Genomic DNA, 20166 nt, shown 5'->3' with positions numbered 1-20166 from the left:
TAAAATGAATGGATTGTATCTATCAAATATACACTGAAAAAAGACAATGGGAGATGCCTTTAGCAGGCTAAGATGATGAAGTTTATCTCAGAACTCCTTACAGCAGTAAATATTAAGTGTTCCCTGGAGTGCTCTGTACTCTCAAGGAATGATCAGGAATAACATAAACATCAAGGAAAGACCAGAATCTCATCAGGAGAATTAAAGGTGAAAGAGGTAAACTTCTCACCAGAAAATAATCTCTCACTGCAGAAACACTATTAAGGATTAGTTTTATTGCCAAGGTAAAAAAAAGTCTAAAAATGTTTTTCTATGTTTATACACCACCTTGTTCTGAAAATGTTTGAAAAGTATCTTAATAGGATAAATAAAAATTCCTATAAATTTATGAAATAACAAAGGGGAAAATATACAGTAAAGGGAAAATAAGGACAAGGATATAAAATTGAATCTGGAATGAAGCTCATATAATCAGAATAGCTGAATCATTTATTTGGTTTTAAGTTTTCTAACAGTCAGTGCAAAAAGTGGGAAACAGTCATTATGAAATTCAGCTTCCATAAAATAAAATCTGAGCAATTGCTCATAAGAACTGATCCTAAGACAAGAAAGGTACTTTTTTTTTTTTTTTTTTGCGGTGCGCGGGCCTCTCACTGTTGTGGCCTCTCCCGTTGCGGAGCACAGGCTCCGGACGCGCAGGCTCAGCGGCCATGGCTCACGGGCCCAGCCGCTCCGCGGCATGTGGGATCTTCCCAGACCCGGGCACGAACCCGCGTCCCCTGCATCGGCAGGCGGACTCTCAACCACTGTGCCACCAGGGAAGCCCCGAAAGGTACTTCTTTATAAGATTTTCATAAATATGATCGCATGTAATAAAATGAAAAAAAAAATCTAAACATCCTTAAAGCCAACACAATCAAGTTTCATAGGGCTGTTTTCTTACATTTTAAAATGACCCTGAACTGAGGATGGTGGCATTGTAGAAAACTGTTTTTCAGTGATATTGAGACCAAAAATACATTTTAGCATTCTGCGTTTTAGCATTTCTTGAGGAATAGGTGAACTGCATATCCTCCAGGAACTCTGTCATAAATGCTGCTTCTGTCTATTAAATTTTAAACGGGGATCAGGTGACAAGAAATTCAGGAATGTACTCCTGAAAGCATCTCAAGTGTAGCTATTCTCTGCTGCTAGATGAGTGAAGATCCATATATTATGAGTAAAAACACATGTTTTAGGGCTGAACTTATTTAGAAAAGTTGATTGGTTTTTATTGAAGTTAGGACATCAAAATGTGCCAGGGCCTAAGAGACAACTAGAGAAACCAAGTTGCTGTTTTGTCTTTTTTTTTTTTTTTAGTATTTCCATTAAACTAGAGTTTGGAGAATAGCCCATACATATAAAATTGTTAGGACAAATAATTGTTTCCCGGGATAATTCTTAAAACGGTAGGTAACAAATCCCAATGGATTTGTCCCTTAATGAACCTCTAATTAATCTACTAATAAAACAGGCTAAATATGTCTGAATGAATTATTGCAATCTATTACCATCTCCTAACAAGGGTACAATTCTGGGTGTCAGAACCCGCATTTTTTTTTAATTGAGAAGGCTGTTTTAAGATTTGTAATACAACAACTTAGCTCAGATTTTTTTTTCATAAACATTTCTCAATCAGGATTCTTTTCAATAAAATAAAACCATAAAAGCTAGACTTCTACCTTATTATCTTCTCGCCCTAAGGCTGACAGTAAAGGTGGTACTAGAGGCATAGGAAGGTATGCTTTCTTATTGAGAGTTTTGAGAAGCACAGCGTGCACTTAAGCTAGAAATGTGAAATAATCTACCATGTGACTGCTTACTGCTACTGCCATGAGGTTTGAAAACTAAACATGGAATTTGATACCCAGCAAGAATTATCACTCATGAAGGAAGACTCATTAACTGGTATTAAAATATTTTTTAAAGTTTAAGAGTTCCCAAATTACTTAAAAAATTGTTTTAAATGAAAGTGCTAAGAAATGATTTATCAGCACAGAATTTTAAAATTCCATTGGGCAAGAAAATACTCATAGTAATAACCATAAAATGTAAAGTAAACCTAAAACAATTACAGTTATCAACATTATACTTTACTAGTTTTTCTTAAAGTAAAATAAAACCAATATCATAGCATTATTGAATTTCATATTTCCTTGAATTCACCCAAGAGAATTTTGACAATTTGCTATAATTCTTAAGTGAATCAGCCAACTGGACTGTGCCACTCTCAAAAACTGAGAATAATAGTCTAACAATGAAAAACTTGTTATTTCTCATTTAATACCTTCATGACTGATACATTAAACGCTGGATATATTTTCTAAATATTAAAAATACAGGACCACATCATTACATATTATTATAAAATACAGAACAGGTTGGCTGTAGTCTTTGGAATAAACAATAGTTGGACATGCAACTATGGTTCCTGTGTAGGCAAACAGGCTCTAATCAATATGCCAAAATGACTTCTGAAGCACTCATGAAGAATTCATAACACTCTTCTTACTATAAATTCAATGCAACAAAAATGAGGATTAAAGATGTCAAGGCTTGCAACAAAAAGAATAAAATACCTAGGAATAAACCTACCTAAGGAGGCAAAAGACCTGTACTCAGAAAACTATAAAACACTGATGAAAAAAATTAAAAATGACATAAATATATGGAGAAATATACCATGTTCTTGGATTGGAAGAATCAATATTGTGAAAATCACTATACTACCCAAAGCAATCTACAGATTCAATGAAATCCCTATGAAACTATCACTGGCATTTTTCAAAGAACTAGAACAAAAAATGTCACAATTTGTATGGAAACACAAAAGACCCTGAATAGCCAAAGCAATCTTGAGAAAGAAAAATGGAGCTGGAGGAATAAGGCTCCCTGGCATCAAACTATACTACAAAGCTACAGTAATCAAGACAGTATGGTACTGGCACAAAAAACAGAAATATAGATCAATGGTCCAGTACAGAAAGCCCAGAGATAAACCCACACACATATGGTCATCTGATTTATGACAAAGGAGGCAAAAACATACAATGGAGAAAAGACAACCTTTTCAGTAACTGGTGCTGGGAAAACTGGATAGCTACATGTAAAAGAATGAAATTAGAACACTCCCTAACACCATACAAAAAATAAACTCAAAATGGATTAAAGACCTAAATGTAAGACTGGACACTATAAAACTCTTAGAAGAAAACATAGGAAAAACACTCTTTGACATAAACCACAGCAAGACCTCTTTTGACCCACCTCCTAGAGTAATGAAAATAAAAACAAAAATAGACAATTGGGACCTAATTAAACTTAAAAGCTTTGGGACAGCAAAGGAAACCATATACAAGATGAAAAGGCAACCCTCAGAATGGGAGAAAATATTTGCAAATGAAGCAGCTGACAAAGGATTAATCTCCAAAATATACAAACAGCTCATGGAGCTCCATATCAAAAAAACAAACAACCCAATCAAAAAATAGGCAGAAGACCTAAATAGACATTTCACCAAAGACACACAGATGGCCAAGAGGTACATGAAAAGATGCTCAACATCACTAATTATTAGAGAAATGCAAATCAAAACTACGATGAGTAATCACCTCACACTGGTCAGAATGGCCATCATCAAAAAATCTACAAGCAATAAATTCTGGAGAGGGAGTAGAGAAAAGAGAACCCTCTTGCACTATTGGGTGGAATGTAAATTGATACAGCCACTGTGGAGAACACTATGGAGGTTCCCTAAAAAACTACCATGACCCAGTAATCCCACTACTAGACATATACCCTGAGAAAACCATAATTCAAAAGGATACATGTGCCCGAATGTTCACTGCAGCACTACTTACAATGGCCAGGACATGGAAACAAACTAAATGTCCAAGGACAGATGAATAGATAAAGAAGATAGGGTACATATATACAATGGAATATTACTCAGCCATAAAAAGGAATGAAATTAGGTCATTTGTAGAGATGTGGATGGACCTAGAGTCTGTCACAGAGTGGAGTAAGCTAAAAAGAGAAAAAACAAATATCATATATTAATGCATATATGTGGAATCTGGAAAAATGGTACAGATGAACCTATCTGTGGGGCAGAAACAGAGATGTAGATGTAGAGAACATACATGTGGGCACAGGGGGTAAGGGGAGGGTGAGACAAATTGGAGATTAGGATTGACATATATGCACTACCATGTGTAAAATAGATAGCTAGTGGGAACATGCTCTAAAGCACAGGAAGCTCAGCTTGGTGCTCTGTGATTACCTAGATGGGTGGGATGGGGGGGGCGGGTAGGTCCAAGAGGGAGGGGATGTATGTATACATATAGCTGATTCACTTCATTGTACAGCAGAAACTAACACAACATTGCAAAGCAATTATACCCCAATTAAAAAAAAAATGTCAAGGCTCTATCCATGATTGTTCACTACACAATGCAACTTTAAAGGCTGGTCTTGAAGAGCTTTCCAACAGTCCATTCAATTAAATATTTATTGAGTGTTCTCTAGGGTTTGGCATTAGGTGAGCTCCAGAGGGACACAGACAAGAGAACATATAATCTTTGAATTTTTGGATCAGCCTAAGAAACAATTCTTTGTACTAACAATCTCATACACAGTAGGAAGCATCTTTTCATACCCTCCTTATTGTATGTGAACAATGTTTGGTACTACAATAAAGTGGCTCTCTAAAATGTATCATAAAAAAGGAAGCATACTTTCTGAGATCAGAACATTTTTGCAGAGAATATTACTTGTGCCTGCGATTTGGATAATGGGAGGAATATAATCTGTTATATAAGGAAATGTGCTGTTTTCCAGCAAAGAGAAACAATGTAAGCATAGTGAGACACAGGATAAATTAGAACTCAGAGCAAACTTCGGCATAATAAGTAGATTACTCTGACTGCAGTAGTAGGCAAATAAATCTGGCAGTGTATGAAGTACTGTGAAGTCTCCTGTCAACATTTTTAGTACATAATATTGATGGTTTTAACTCTATAAGTAAGATATCTTTATTTTAAATTAGTTGGAAAAGAGAGAAAAGCTTAAAGATGAAAAAATCATTGTTATTAAAATTTGTTGTGTTTTACCTATAAATACTCACAAACATATATACCCTATAGTTGCAGAATCATAACTGTAGAGTCCTAGTATGCATGCTTGGTTTTGTATCATCAGAATTTCCCCAGATCATTAAAAATCTTCTGTAAATATTCTCTTAGTGGTTTTGTAGTATTCCAGCATGCAGATTGTCACAGCTTCACTGGCTTTTCTCAATGGATGGATTTGCTGCTTGATTTATTATTTTTGGTATGACAAACATTCTTGACTAGAAAATCTTCTTGGCGTCATTGACTTAGAGGCTATTTTGCTAACGGTGCAAACTGTCAAACCTCTCCAGAAGGGCTGGACCGGTATAAACTTATACAGCAAAACGTATGAAAATCCCCTGTATACCCAGGAATGTATTGCAATGTGTCATTAAAGAATCTTTTGTTAGATTGATAGAGGAAATGGCATCTGTTTAAATAGGCACCGACTTGATAGGATTTTGAACCAGGTGCTAAAGGAAAGAGAAACAATTTGGGGAATAACTTAAAGTAAATACAAGTGCCTGCTGTCTTAGGTAAAGATCTTTGAGAAATAAACCTGTTTCTTAAATGAAATAAAAGTGATCACTTAAAACAGACCATTTGGGAGAGAAGGGTTGGAAACGAGACTTGGAAAAGGAAGTGTAGTAGTCAGCTCCAGCTGCCATAACAAAATGCCACAGACTGGGATGCTTAAACAACAGAAATGTATTTCTTTCAGTTGTCAGACAGGTGATAACCAAATGCATTGCTAAAACGAATCCTGAAAGAGTGATTAGAAGAAAGGAGGCACATTGTAGTAGGGCTCAAAGACAAGATTAAAATGTCAGGTTTATGAAACTTTGTTGTCATCTTCTAAAAAAATCTTTATATTCCTGTTCAAATGAGAGAATAATTTTGCCATGTCTAAGCATTAGTTTATTGAGTCTAAAATAGAAACTACTGACACTTTCAGGACATTAACTTATTACAACATTATATAATTCTTCAGTAAATTACAGGCTCTTCAATTTTGTTGTGGTTTTATTTGTGGAATTCCTTATTTACTTACAATAGAAATAAAACCCTCCTGCTTTACATGCGTGTAAATATCAAACACTATATTCTAGGAAGCTGAAGGATAAGCCTTTTGTTCATCAACTATATAAGGCACCTGTATAAGGTCATTTCTGAGATTTGATCAAAATTTACCTTCCACTTTTCACTTGTCATAGTGGTGGAAAGTCCAGTGCCAGAGACAAACTAGAGGACAATTTCAATAAGAAAGTTTGAGGAAAGAATCTTGGTATGTAGAATCATTTGGAGGAATATTTTCAGAACATGATTCAAGAAATTAAAGACTGAAGAGTATCCCACAGTAGAGTGTTTTAAGGTGATACAACGGAATTGAGCTCCTGTAGAAAGAAAAGTACATCATAATGGAGAGATGACTACGAAAACTATACTTGGATAACTGATCTACATAAGCTCAACTTATTTTGAAATTTTCCCCAAAGTCAATCTATCTAATTAAGTAGAGACTTGCAGAAAATTTTCCAAAATAAGGTAAGCTTGAAACGGTCACCCTACACACACACACAAACACACACATACAGACATATGCATTATATATGCATATATATATATATACATATCCATATACCTATACCTATATATCTAGAAGTATATCACATATATGTGTATACACACAAAATTAAATTATATATTTAGACTTTCTATACTATATGTATTAGCTACAATAAAATTATTAATTTTTAAATGTACCGTTGGAAAAGAGTGAAAAAAAATTTTTCCACCTTGTTTTCAGCAAGCCCATAGCCTACTGATACCCAGTAGCACCATCTTTATTGTCTTAGGTGTTGGGTAAGAAGGGGATAGTGGCTTACAGTGAGGAAGAGGATATATATATATATATATATATATATATATATAAAAGATAGCAGCTCAAGCAGTAAACCTATAAAAGGAGGACTTGTGGCATTCGCATTCTCTCCAAAATAAATCGGTGGATTTCCCTCCTAATCCTCAAACCCCACACCTCTCCCAAATTCTCCCCCTACAGTATCTGATGACAGTCAGATCATGAACACAGAACTACTGCTGTTTCTGACACATACATGTGTCTCCTTGTTCAGATCTATCATCACAAAATGACAGGTTCCAGATGCTTTCTAACGTTTACTTTGGGGGAAATCTTTTAAAATAAACGCCAGGACAAACTTGTATTTCTCTCCCACTATTCTGTTATTTTTATTGGCTTCTCAAAACCTTCTGTCCCCATGTCAACTGACTTGACAAGATGAGATGAAACTTAGTAGTATCTAAGAGTATTAGAAGATATTCATTTGGGGGCAAATTTATGAAAATTCTGTTTCAGGAACAATGTTTTATACACGTATAACAGCTAACACAAACGTCACCCAATACAGTAAGTTATATAGAAATATACTTGTGGTTTTCCAGTTTATTAGAATGCAAAAATGCAATTATTCAAGGTGTCTAAAATGTTATGAGTACTGTGATTAAAATACTAGAATCTACTCTTATTATAAATGAAGAACTTTTGGAAGTTGATCTGTAGATACATCTCAAGTCAATCACAATGTTGTTCCTCATTTTTGAAGCTCAATTCTAGTTGATTTCAATTCCTACTTTTTTCACACAATTATTCTTGCTCTGTGGCAGATTTTATTAAACCATAATAGTTTGATTTTCTCATTAATTAGATGGAGAGCCTGACAATATTGCATTTTACTTTTTATCTCTTAATGATGATTAAGATAAGCTATGCTTTGTTCCAGTAATTTCTGTACAGTACCAAGAAAGAACTGCACAAAACTAGGCTGCTGAGTGGTAACACTGGGATCCAGTGAGTTTCGTGTTAAAAGAAAATGCACCTTTAAACCTGAAAGAGTATAAAATGACTTGGACTTATTATTTATTTACATATAGATGGGGGTCATGGATACAGAATATTCATCCCAGGAAAGCTTTTCTTATGTAGCTATTAGTTGGCTTATATGTGACAATAAAAACCATCCTACAAAAATCAAAGTCCTTCACCTCAGGCATTTCATGATTTGACTGAAGGTTATTTGCTTCCAGGGTAAGAAATATCATTGTATATACTAAGAACATTGCTGATTTTATTTTAATTGAAACATAGTTGACATGCAATATTATGTTAGTTTCAGGTGAACTACACAGTGATTTGATATTTGCATACTTTATGAAAGGATCACCACAATGAGTCTAGTAACCATCTGCCCCCATACAAAGTTATTGCAATATTATTGACCACATTCCTTATACTGTATATTACATCCTTGTGACTTATTTATTATATAACTGGAGATTTATACCTCTTAATCCCTTTCATCTATTTTGCCAACCCCCCACTCCCCTCCCTTCTGTCAACCACCTGTTTGTTCTCTGTATCTTTGAGTGTGTTTTTCTTTTGTTTTGTTTTTTATATCCCACATATAAGGGAAATCAAGCAATATTTGTCTTTCTTCGTCTTATTTCACTCAGCAAAATACTCTCTAGATCAATCCATGTTGTTGCAAATGACAAGATTTCATTTTTTACGGCTGAATAATATTCCGTTGTATATATGTACCACATCTTCTTTATCCATTCATATACTGATGAACATTTTGGTTGCCTACATATCTTAGCTATTCTAAATAATGTTGCATTGCTAATCTTTTCATGATTTTATTATTGATGAACATAACATTGGCTTTTGGTAGCAGCATCCAAGGGCAATTTCTTGAGGACTTTGTAGTCCTCTAATATTTCACCTATTTACAGTTTTTTTGTCTACTCCTTGCATCTTTCATTTCATACTACTGGCCCTTTATTTCCACTCCTTACCAACTAAGATGTGGTTAGATTTTAATTTAAGCATAATAGACAGCAATTTCACTAAGGGTATGAAACTGTCCTGCTTCCCTTGGATTAGTTTTTGCCATGCCCAGAGGGCAACCTCCAACTTCATGGAATACTTCTTGCAATTCCTTAGCCATTCCTTATTCTCATACTTGTTCTCACTCTGTTACACACACACACACACATACACACACACACAACTACTGAAGCCTGCGTGCCTAGAGCCCACGCTCTGCAACAAGAGAAGCCACCACAGTGAGCAATGAGCAGCCCGTGCACGGCAATGAAGAGTAGCCCCTGCTCACCACAACTAGAGAAAGCCCACGCGCGGCAACGAAGACTCAACGCAGCCATAAATAAATAAGTAAAGAAAAGAACGACTCTAGACTATCATGGTCTGATAGAATGTTTTGCATGAATGGAAATGTTTTATAAATTTGCTCTTCAGTAGAGTAGTTACAAACTATGTGTGGCTATTTGAGCACATGAAATACAGTTAGAGTGACTGGTGAAATTCTCAGTTTAATTCATTTAAATTTAAACAGCCACATGTGGCTACTATTTATTGTACTGGACATTGTATCTTTAGACAAAAAGGTAATTTCTGCCCTATAGCTAGCAATGTTGAATTTCAAGTAAATGTACCTTAACATGCCATGTTGAGAATATTTCTGTCTCACCTAAGTCATCAATAACTAAAATGTAAAGTTTAACAAACCTAAAATGGTTCAAACACTTTAGAAATACCTCACCTACTGGCTGTTTAAGAGTTTTTTCTTTTGAAATAAAGACATGCATATGTAAGTTACCAGCGAGATCTACGTATATATTAATTATCTGATATCAGCATCCCTTCATGTATTTAAATTATACATGTTTGATTTTTAATTAAAACGAGAATATCCATTAAAAAACAATTTAAAAAATCCTCCCAAGTTCTCTTTTGTTTGTTTTTACATTTTATAAGCACACTGCTTTTGAAACTCTACATGAGTGATTAATTCAGGATAACCTAAACCTCTGGAAGTCCTTTACATGGGGACTTTATTGTGTAAAAACAATTTTTGATTTAGGGATATGCAAAATGAACTGTGTATTTAAAATGCTAAACCCCATTATTCTGATTTGTCTCCTGCAGAATGTCCAAAACAACAGGTCTTTAAAGAGCAGGATGTAATTAACATTCAGTTTTATGTGCTTTAATCAGGAGCTAATATCTGATTGAATAGGTAGCACTTCTACCTGTGGTTTCCATCCAGGGAGGTATTAGGATCATGGAATCTTAGAGCTGGCAAATCTTGTTCAAATTTTTTTTCATTTTGTAGATTGGAAATATTAGTCACAGGGTAAAATGATCTTGTGAAAGTTACAGTTACATAGCAGAGACTGAGATGCAGACTATTTGATTTTTAAGCACTGGTAGGTAACTACTGTCTTTTAAAATTTTATCATTTCTTTTGCAAAGTGTCTATGTAACATATCTGCAGTCCATGACCCAGGAATGCCCCACATCTATTTGACCACAGCAGAAAGGAGAGAAAACTAACCTTTGCTGCATACCTGCTCTGGCCTGGGCATCATGCCAGTGTTCCCATGCAGTGTTACTTCCTGGGATCATCATATCAACCTTTTAGGAGGCAGGTAAGGAAAGAAGGGCTCTCAGCAGTTAAGGAAGTTCATTCCTTCTTAAAAAACTGGTGAGGGCCCAATGGGGGGCGAGGAAGGGAAAGATTCAAGTCTACATTGTTCTAATCATGAAGTCTATGCCTTTCCTTCCATGCTATCCTGATTCTTCTTAGAAACTCATTTATTTTGTAATCTTGTGTGATTCAGAATAGCAGAAAAGGGTAAGACAACATTACCTTTTGGGAAATATGTTTGGAAAGTATTTGTCATCAAACACACAAAATTTTATTTGTTTCTTTTAAGGCTTTCTACTTCTTCCCCCTATTAAAATTTAAGGGTTTTGACACTAAATTAATTTCATTTAGATTTATTAAATAGTCATATTCCCAAACAAATTCAAATGATACTAGTTTTCACTCTTTGCTTTAAATTCAAGTAAATATTATCATGGTGCCAAATAACTTGGTTGATTGAGCTGTGTACCTGCCAAATAATGTTTCCAGTGTTACATGTAGATTTTAAAAAATTGAATTTAGTTTCAGTGAAATTACGCATCGGGGGAAAACATGGTATTTAAATAATTTGACATTCTGATTCTTTTTTTGGTGAATATAAAAAGAATGACTAGAAACAATCAATGATCATGAAATAGACGTACAATAGATTAAGGATTGTAAATTTATTTCTGTATTTTTCTGGATAACAAATCACATAAAAATGAGGCAGTGGTCACGGGTACCATTTCTGAATTGAGAACGATGTGCCTTGAATTCTCGCTCCGTCACGTACTTGAACTGTAACTGTGGGTATACTAAATCTCAGACTACTCACCTGTGAAACGGTGGCATGATTTGAACTCACCTCATATTAATATAAGCTTAGTACTTACCATGGAAACTGTCACATAGTACTTGCCATCACTGTTGTTGCATTTACTGTAAAATTATTAGTTCCATCTAAAATGTGATGAGTTAAGGCAGCTTTTTATTATATTAAATAACTACCCAAATCATATATATAAATAAGAAGGGTATATATTAGAATTATTTTGTAAGTTCCAAAGTCATAGGTCTTCATACATAATATTTTATTTACTGAATGCATGCAAACTAACTAGACAAAATATTACCTTTCCTGAAATATACTTAAATAATATTGACATATTTCTTTAAACTTAGGGTGCTTGTTCTAGGACAGATTGAGGAATAACCTCTATTTCCCAGCAAATCATATACTAAAATTACAAAATAATTCATAGACAAACCTGCAACATATAGTCAAACTTATTCAAAAAGTTTCAATTTTAAAAGTATAAGGAAATAAGCCCCTTAATTTCAGATCTACTTTTGAAAATTCTTTTATTTTTGTCACTAAATGAAAATCCAAAGGGGGGAAAAAGATCAGCTATGCATGTTACTGCTAAAAACACAAATGAAATTACCTACTCCTGAGGGTCATTATCTTCCTTATTCTACGCACAGTAGCCTCCAAAAACTGATATCTCCCACTGTTGCTACCTTACTGGCATGTCAGAACTGTGTTGAGTGAGTCCCCCAGTATGGGGGATGCTCCGACTTAGAAAAAGCTCTCACTTATCCATATAAATTTTTTAAAAGGTGAGTTTCAAATTAGAAAACTTTTTTTAATTACTTGTTTTTAATAACTTCTGGTGGTCCATAATTTTGGATTTTTTAATTGAAGAATAGTTTATTTACAATGTTGTGTTAGTTTCTGGTGTGCAACATATTACATATATACATATATATATATATATATATATATATATATATATATAAAATTTTAACTCTTTCTTCCTCACATGTATTATATGGACTAATGAGTTGAGGTAACGAGATGGTCTTACCAAAGCATAAAAACCTAAAGAGATCGTGCCAGAGGTCATGGTGTTTGACAAGTGCTAGTTTACCTGAATATAAGGACACAAAACATTTCATTTAATTTCTGACCTTGAGAACCAAGTTTCTCCTCAGGCATTGTAGCAAATACCTTAACGTCATGTGTTTATGTTGGAAAATTTATATTTATAGAGCATATGTAGACTTTTAAAAAGCTCAACACAATTAAGAATATAGATATACGAAGCACATTCTAATTTTAAATGACATATCAGAAGAGGAGACAACTGGAATGGCAGATTTAAAAAAAAATCCAGATAGGTTTTTGTACATGGAACTGTCTCTCATGAGACAAGCAAGTTAGTCACTTCAGAAATATTTTAAGAGCCAATATTTATTGAGTCCGATTTTATCGTTAAGTGCAAAGATTGACTAATTCATCTCAATGGGATAAAGGCTGTGTGCGTGTGTGTGTGTGTGAGCGAGAGCGAGATGACAGAGAAAACAGGGAGGAGGGGGGGAGAAATATGCTGTGTGTGTGCTGTCCAGTATGCTATAGAGTTGGCATATTTAACAGATGTGTGTATGCATGGATACAGAGCCTTATTGGACAGATTAGAAAAAGGGAATTGGATTGGAGGTTCTGCCCATACTTGGCAATACAAATCAGTTTATTCATTGATTTCACTGACTAGGTTCTAAGAGTTTTATAGTGACAGATGCTATTTATTCACTTAAACCTACTAGATGCTTTGGTATTAAACATGTGCAATCTGCAGTGGAGACTAGATCCCTGCTTTCCCTGGTTCTGATGGTCTCTGAATCCTTTTTCATTCTTCTTGTACACAAGTTCTTACTGCAATGTGGAGACATAGCACTCAGCAAGGAACAATGGTGAAAAATCAACTACATAGTAAGTTAAAAAGTTATTCCTTATTTTAAGTAACAACTCTTGAAGTCAACGAAAAACACAATTGGAAAAGTATTTCTTGTCATATTTGGTTTTGCTTGGCTTGTTTTTTGTTTTTGTTTGTTCTCAAATGATTGTTTCATTTCCATATTGAGACAAAGATAAGTAAGCTTATTTTAATCAGTCTGATAAGCCACCTACTAGTAGCAGTGGCTATTCAAGATGCTAATAATGAGGGAAACATTCCTAACATTTGACATGGGTAAGATCTACCAAGAGTTTCAAAGTACATAGATTTAGCATAATAAAAATTCTTGTAAGCAGGCAGAGGAGTTGCTCTTATCTCTATTTCACTGTTTATGAAACTGAGGTTCCCAGCTATAACAAAACTGATTGCCTAAGGTCTCTAAGCTTTCAAGTGGCATATCTGGAACTGTACTCTAAGTCTAGTATTCTTTTAACTATTCCACATTAACTAGAGACCAATAATGAAAATATGCTATGTTTCTTACTCCCTTCGTCCCTCTCTCCCCCTTCCTTTCTTCCTCCTCCTTTCTTTCCATCTTTTTAAAGGACATAACTAGCTTTCTTGCTTGCTTTATTCCTTCCTTCCTTCCTTTCTTCCTTTCTTTCCTTCCTTGCTTCCTTTCTTTCGCCTCGCACTATGCAGCCTGTGGGATCCTAGTTTCCTGACCAGGGATCAAATCTGGGCCCTCTGCAGTGAAATTGCGAAGTCCCAACCTCTGGACCGCCAGGGAGTTCCCTAGCTTCATTTATTCATGATTTAGTTTACTCATTTATTCAACATTCATTATGTGTCAGGTAGCATGAAAGGTGCTCAAGTAAAATGCTGAAGAAAACACAAATCTAAGCTGTGTCCAAAACAATGAATAGAAAACTCTTAAAAGTAAAGCGAGGGAGGGGTAGGAAGGAGTCATCGTCTAGGACAATGAGCTCAGTCATTGTTTGATGCCACCTGTAAGATAATGGAAAATAGACATTGGTATTGTCCCCAGGTCCTGGCACAGAGTCCCTGAAACCCTTGTAATTTATTGGGTGATAGGACTGTCTTTTGTTCTAATGAGGCAACTCTGGGGAGGCTCCTGGGTGGCTCTTGGAGGAGGGCTGGTTACTGGAAAGACCAAGCCATGATTAGAAGCTTGGCATTTTTTGCCCCATCCCCTACTGTCTTGAGAAGGGAGTAGGGCTGAAAATGGCGATAATGATCATTCACACCATCCTCGTGAAGACTCCATAAAAATCTTCAACACGTAAGGTTCCAAGAACTTCTGGGTTGGTGGACACGTGGAGGTACTAGGAGGAATGACATGTCCAAACAGGGTATGAAAGTTCCTCACCCCTTCCTACATACCTTGCCCTTGCCCTATGCATCTCTTCCATCTGCGTGTTCATCTATATCTTTTATCATATCCTTTTATAATAAACTGGTAAGCATAAGTAAATGTTTCCCTGAATTCTGTGAGCTACGCTAGCAAAGTAATCAAACCCAAGGATGGTGTCTTTGGAACCTACAATCTATAGCTGGTTGGTCAGAAGGCCAGGAGACTAGTGTCTGAAGTGGGGATGGAGCAGTCTCATGGGACCAAACCCTTAGCCTGTGGAATCTGATGCTATCTCTAGGTAGATAGTGTCAGAATTGAATTAAATAGTGGGAAATCCAGCTGGTGTCGCAGAAAATTGCTTGGTGTGAAGAAAAACCTCCACACATTTGGTGACCAGAAGTGAGGTGTTTTGTGTGAGTAGCAAAGGAGACTCACAGGGAAGAAACACACAGAAGGAGAAAAACTGAGTCTTTCCCATTACATCACCCCCAATACATGACAGGCTATCAGGAGTTCATGTTCTCTCAGCTAGAGTGTGGGGAATTACACAAATCTGGAGGACATAATTCCTCTTTGCTGCAGCATATAAACAGGGGTTATCTATGGAAATGTGTCATGTTTCTGAGCAGTGTCTATTCTATCCTTGGTAATAAAAAAAATAAAAATAAAAGAGATGAGAACCACAGTTCTAGACAGAGGAGAAATGTGTGTTTAAAAGGTTGGGTTGTCTTAAATTTTCCCTTCGGCAGCCAACAGAGGTGAAGCACTTGTGTACCACTGAGGTTCTCTTGAACCTCTACTTCAATGTTTATATAAGTGAAGTGGAAATGACCTTTGAGAAATCACCCAGGACATATCCTGACTTCAGTAAGCACTATTCTTAAACTCTTTCAGCAATTTGACAGCCAATTCCATTTTTTAACCACATCTAAGGAAAGGGATTGTCTAAAATCCAATAGTAGCCTTTTCCACTTGTAGTACAAAGAATTTCTTGCAACCTCCTTATTACTATCTATAATCATCTAACTTCACCCACACTCTGATTTCTTTCCTTTTAATCTCAGTGTGAATAGAGAACAGAAGATCAATCACTTTCTCTAGAAGCTCCAACTGGAACAATCATAGTTAGGTTAATATTCTGTGTGAATTTTGCAATATGGAAAGGACTTACATATAAGCATTGGTTTTGATATTCTGTATACAGGTGAAGTGTGAAATATACAAAATAAATGAAATATATCAGGTAAATAAATAAATTTACCAAAGAAACTAAATAGATCCTACGATTGCATGAAAATTTGGAAACACTGGCCTTTCCAAAAAGGTAGGGAGATTGCAAGCATTGGTTTTTAGGTCATACAAAAGATAGGTGTGCTTGTTACATTCATGGACTCATCAGTGTATTCATTCATTTACTGAGTATTATATGCTCATTCAACCATAGCGTACTGACTGTATGTATGAGCTAGAAAACGTACCATGTGTTAGTGATACAAAAGATGGATAAACCACGACTATACTTTCAAAAGTTCACAGTCAATTGGGAGACTTTGATTTAAATAAATTTCTGTTGTATAAACCACAGTCTGGTATTTTGTGATGGCAGTCAGAGATGACAAACCAGTTTCTTAAGGTAAAACAAATCCATCAAGTGACTTAGAGCATTTTCTTCATGGTAAATGGTAACATATATGAGGCCCTCGCTGGATTTTGGATTATGCATTTAGTACTTTATGAGTGTAATCTCATCTAGTCCGCAGGACAGTCTGAAGAAATAGGTACTTCTGTGACACAACGCGCAATGAGAAGCCCGCACACTGCAATGAAGAGCAGCCCCTGCTCCCCGCAACTAGAGAAAGCCCGCATGCAGCAACAAAGACCCAACACAGCCAAAAATAAATAAATAAATAAATAAATAAATAAATAAATAAATGTATTAAAATAAATAAATAAAAGGGCCAATTATATAAACCCAACACAAAAATTTAAAACATACAACATCTCAATATAGTCTTGCTAGTGATTAAAAAAATATATATCCATGAACATGAAAGCTTGAAATGTAATAAGGGCCCAAATGAGTTAGTGGTGATTGGCATAAAAATCTGGCAGGGCATTCTATTTACAATTTGTAGTAAAACAGTCACACATTGAATTTATAAAAGCATTTGTCTTAGAAAAATAAAACTATTTGTCAAGGGCAAGGTAATAACCTCTACAGTTCATTTGAATATATGGACAAAGAGATAGCTTGACTAATAGAGCATTCTGAGAAGTGTACTAGGAAATGTATAGGATGCTGTGACAATGAAAACATCACTCAAAAAGATTCTATGCCATAAAGTAACAGCAGAAGAAATACCTTCTACATTATCTGAAATATAATCAATATTCTTAACAATCAACCCACAGAGAAAATTGCATTCATATGTTCCATTTTGGGAAACAATTAAAAATATTTCAATTTAAGTATCAGAGGAACATGGAGGTTTTTTAAATACCTAACTGAATGCACAGCTATTTCCTAAAAATGGTAATAGGAACATACATATCGATAACTACCTTAAACGTGAATGGATTAAATGCTCCAACGAAAAGACACAGGCTTGCTGAATGGATATGAAAACAAGACCCATATATATGCTGTCTACAAGAGACTCACTTCAGACCTAGGAACACATACAGACTGAAAGTGAGGGGATGGAAAAAGATATTCCATGCAAATGGAAATCAAAAGAAAGCTGGTGTAGAAATACTCATATCAGATAAAATAGACTTTAAAATAAAGAATGTTACAAGAGACAAGGAATGACACATAATGATCAAGGGATCAATCCAAGAAGAAGATATAACAATTATTAACATATATGCACCCAACATAAGGAGCACCTCAATACATAAGGTAACTGCAAACAGCGATAAAAGAGGAAATCAACAGTAACACAATAATAGTGGGGGACTTTAACACCTCACTTACACGGATGGACAGATCATCCAAACAGAAAATTAATAAGGAAACACAAGATTTAAATGACACAGTAGACCAGACAGATTTAATTGATATTTATAGGACACTGTATCCAAAACCAGCAGATTACACTTTCTTCTCAAGTGCACACGGAACATTCTCCACGATAGATCACATCTTGGGGCACAAATCAAGCCTCAGTAAATTTAAGAAAATTGAAATCATATCAAGCATCTTTTCTGACCACAATGCTATGAGATTAGAAAGCAATTACAGGGAAAAAAACATACAAAACACAAACACATGGAGGCTAAACAATATGTTACTAAATAACGAAGAGGTCACTGAAGAAATCAACAAGGAAATCAAAAAGTACCTAGAGACAAATGACATTGAAAACACGATGATCCAAAACCTATGGGATGCAGCAAAAGAATTCTAAGATGGAAATTTAGAACAATACAATCCTACCTCAAGAAACAACAAACATCTCAAATAAGCAACCTAAACTAACACCTAAAGGAACTAAAGAAAGAAGAACAAACAAAACCCAGAGTTAGTAGAAAGAAAGAAATCATAAAATCAAAGCAGAAATAAACGAAATAAAAACAAAGAAGACAATAGCAAAGATCAATAAAACTAAAAGCTGGTTCTTTGAGAAGATAAACAACATTGATAAACCATTAGCCAGCATCATCAAGAAAAAGAGGGAGAGGACTCAAATCAATAAAATTTGAAATGAAAAAGGAGAAGTTACAACAAACACCGCAGAAATACAAAGCATCCTAAGAGACTATTACAAGCAACTCTATGCCAATAAAATGGACAACCTGGAAGAAATGGAAAAATTCTTAGAAAGGTATAACCTTCCAAGACTGAACCCAGAAGAAACAGAAAATATGAACAGACCAGTCACAAGTAATGAAGTTGAAACTGTGATTAAAAATCTTCCAACAAACAAAAGTCCAGAACCTAATGGCTTCACAGGTGAATTCTATCAAACATTTAAAGAAGAGCTAACACCGATCCTTCTCAAACTCTTCCAAAATATTGCAGAGGAAGGAACACTCTCAAACTCATTCTATGAGGCCACCATCACTCTGATACCAAAACCAGACAAAGATACGACAAAAAAAGAAAATTACAGACCAATATCACTAATGAATATAGATGCAAAAATCCTCAACAAAATACTAGCAAACAGAATCCAACAACACATTAAAAGGATCACACACCATGATCAGGTGGGATTTATCCCAGGGAGGCAAGGATTCTTCAATATACTCAAATCAAACAATGTGATACACCATATAAACAAATTGAATAATAAAAACCATATGATCATCTCAATAGATGCAGAAAAAGTTTTTGACAAAATTCAACACCCATTTAGGATAAAAACTCTCTAGAAAGTGGGCATAGAGGGAACCTACATCAATATAATAAAGGCCATATAAGACAAACCCACAGCAAACATCATTCTCAATGGTGAAAAACTGAAAGCAGTTCCCCTAAGATAAGGAACAAGACAAGGATGTCCACTCTCACTACTATTATTCAACATGGTTTTGGAAGTCCTAGCCATGGCAATCAGAGAAGAAAAAGAAATTAAAGGAAACCAAATTGGAAAAAAAGAAGTAAAACTCACTGTTTGCAGACGACATGATACTATACATAGAGAATCCTAAAGATGCCACCAGAAAACTACTAGAGCTAATCAATGAATTTGGTAAAGTTGCAAGATACAAAATTCATGCACAGAAATCTCTTGCATTCCTATACACTAAGATGAAAAATCTGAAAGAAAAATTAAGGAAAAACCCCCATTTACCATTGCAAAAAAATGAATAAAATACCTAGGAATAAACCTACCTAAGGAGACAAAAGACCTGTATGCAGAAAATTATAAGACACTGCTGAAAGAAATTAAAGATGATACAAACAGATGGAGAGATATACCATGTTCCTGGATTGAAAGAATCAATACTGTGAAAATGACTATACTACCCAAAGCAATCTACAGATTCAATGCAATCCCTATCAAACTACCTCTGGCATTTTTCAGAGAACTAGAACAAAAAGTTTCACAATTTGTATGGAAACACAAAAGACCGAAAATAGCCAAAGCAGTCTTTTCTTGTTTGTTTGTTTTGTTTTGTAACTTTACTTCTTTATTGATCATCTATATTTTAGATGCTGCTATCATACTTTCCCTTATGTCTTTTTTTTAATTCATCTTTTTATACAGCACGTCCTTATTAGTCATCAATTTTATACACATCAGTGTATACATGTCAATCCCAATCTCCCAATTCATCACACCACCACACCCACCACCCCGCTGCTTTCCCCCCTTGGTGTCCATACATTTATTCTCTACATCTGTGTCTCAATTTCTGCCCTGCAAACAGGTTCATCTGTA

The sequence above is a fragment of the Delphinapterus leucas genome, chromosome 4 (genome assembly GCF_059928025.1).
Source record: "Delphinapterus leucas isolate spDelLeu-1000000601 "Yukka" chromosome 4, BTC_Dleu_Yukka2, whole genome shotgun sequence".
In the NCBI taxonomy this organism is placed as follows: Eukaryota; Metazoa; Chordata; class Mammalia; order Artiodactyla; family Monodontidae; genus Delphinapterus; species Delphinapterus leucas.
The sequence above is the reverse complement of the archived record's forward strand: the minus strand, read 5'-3'. Positions refer to the sequence as shown.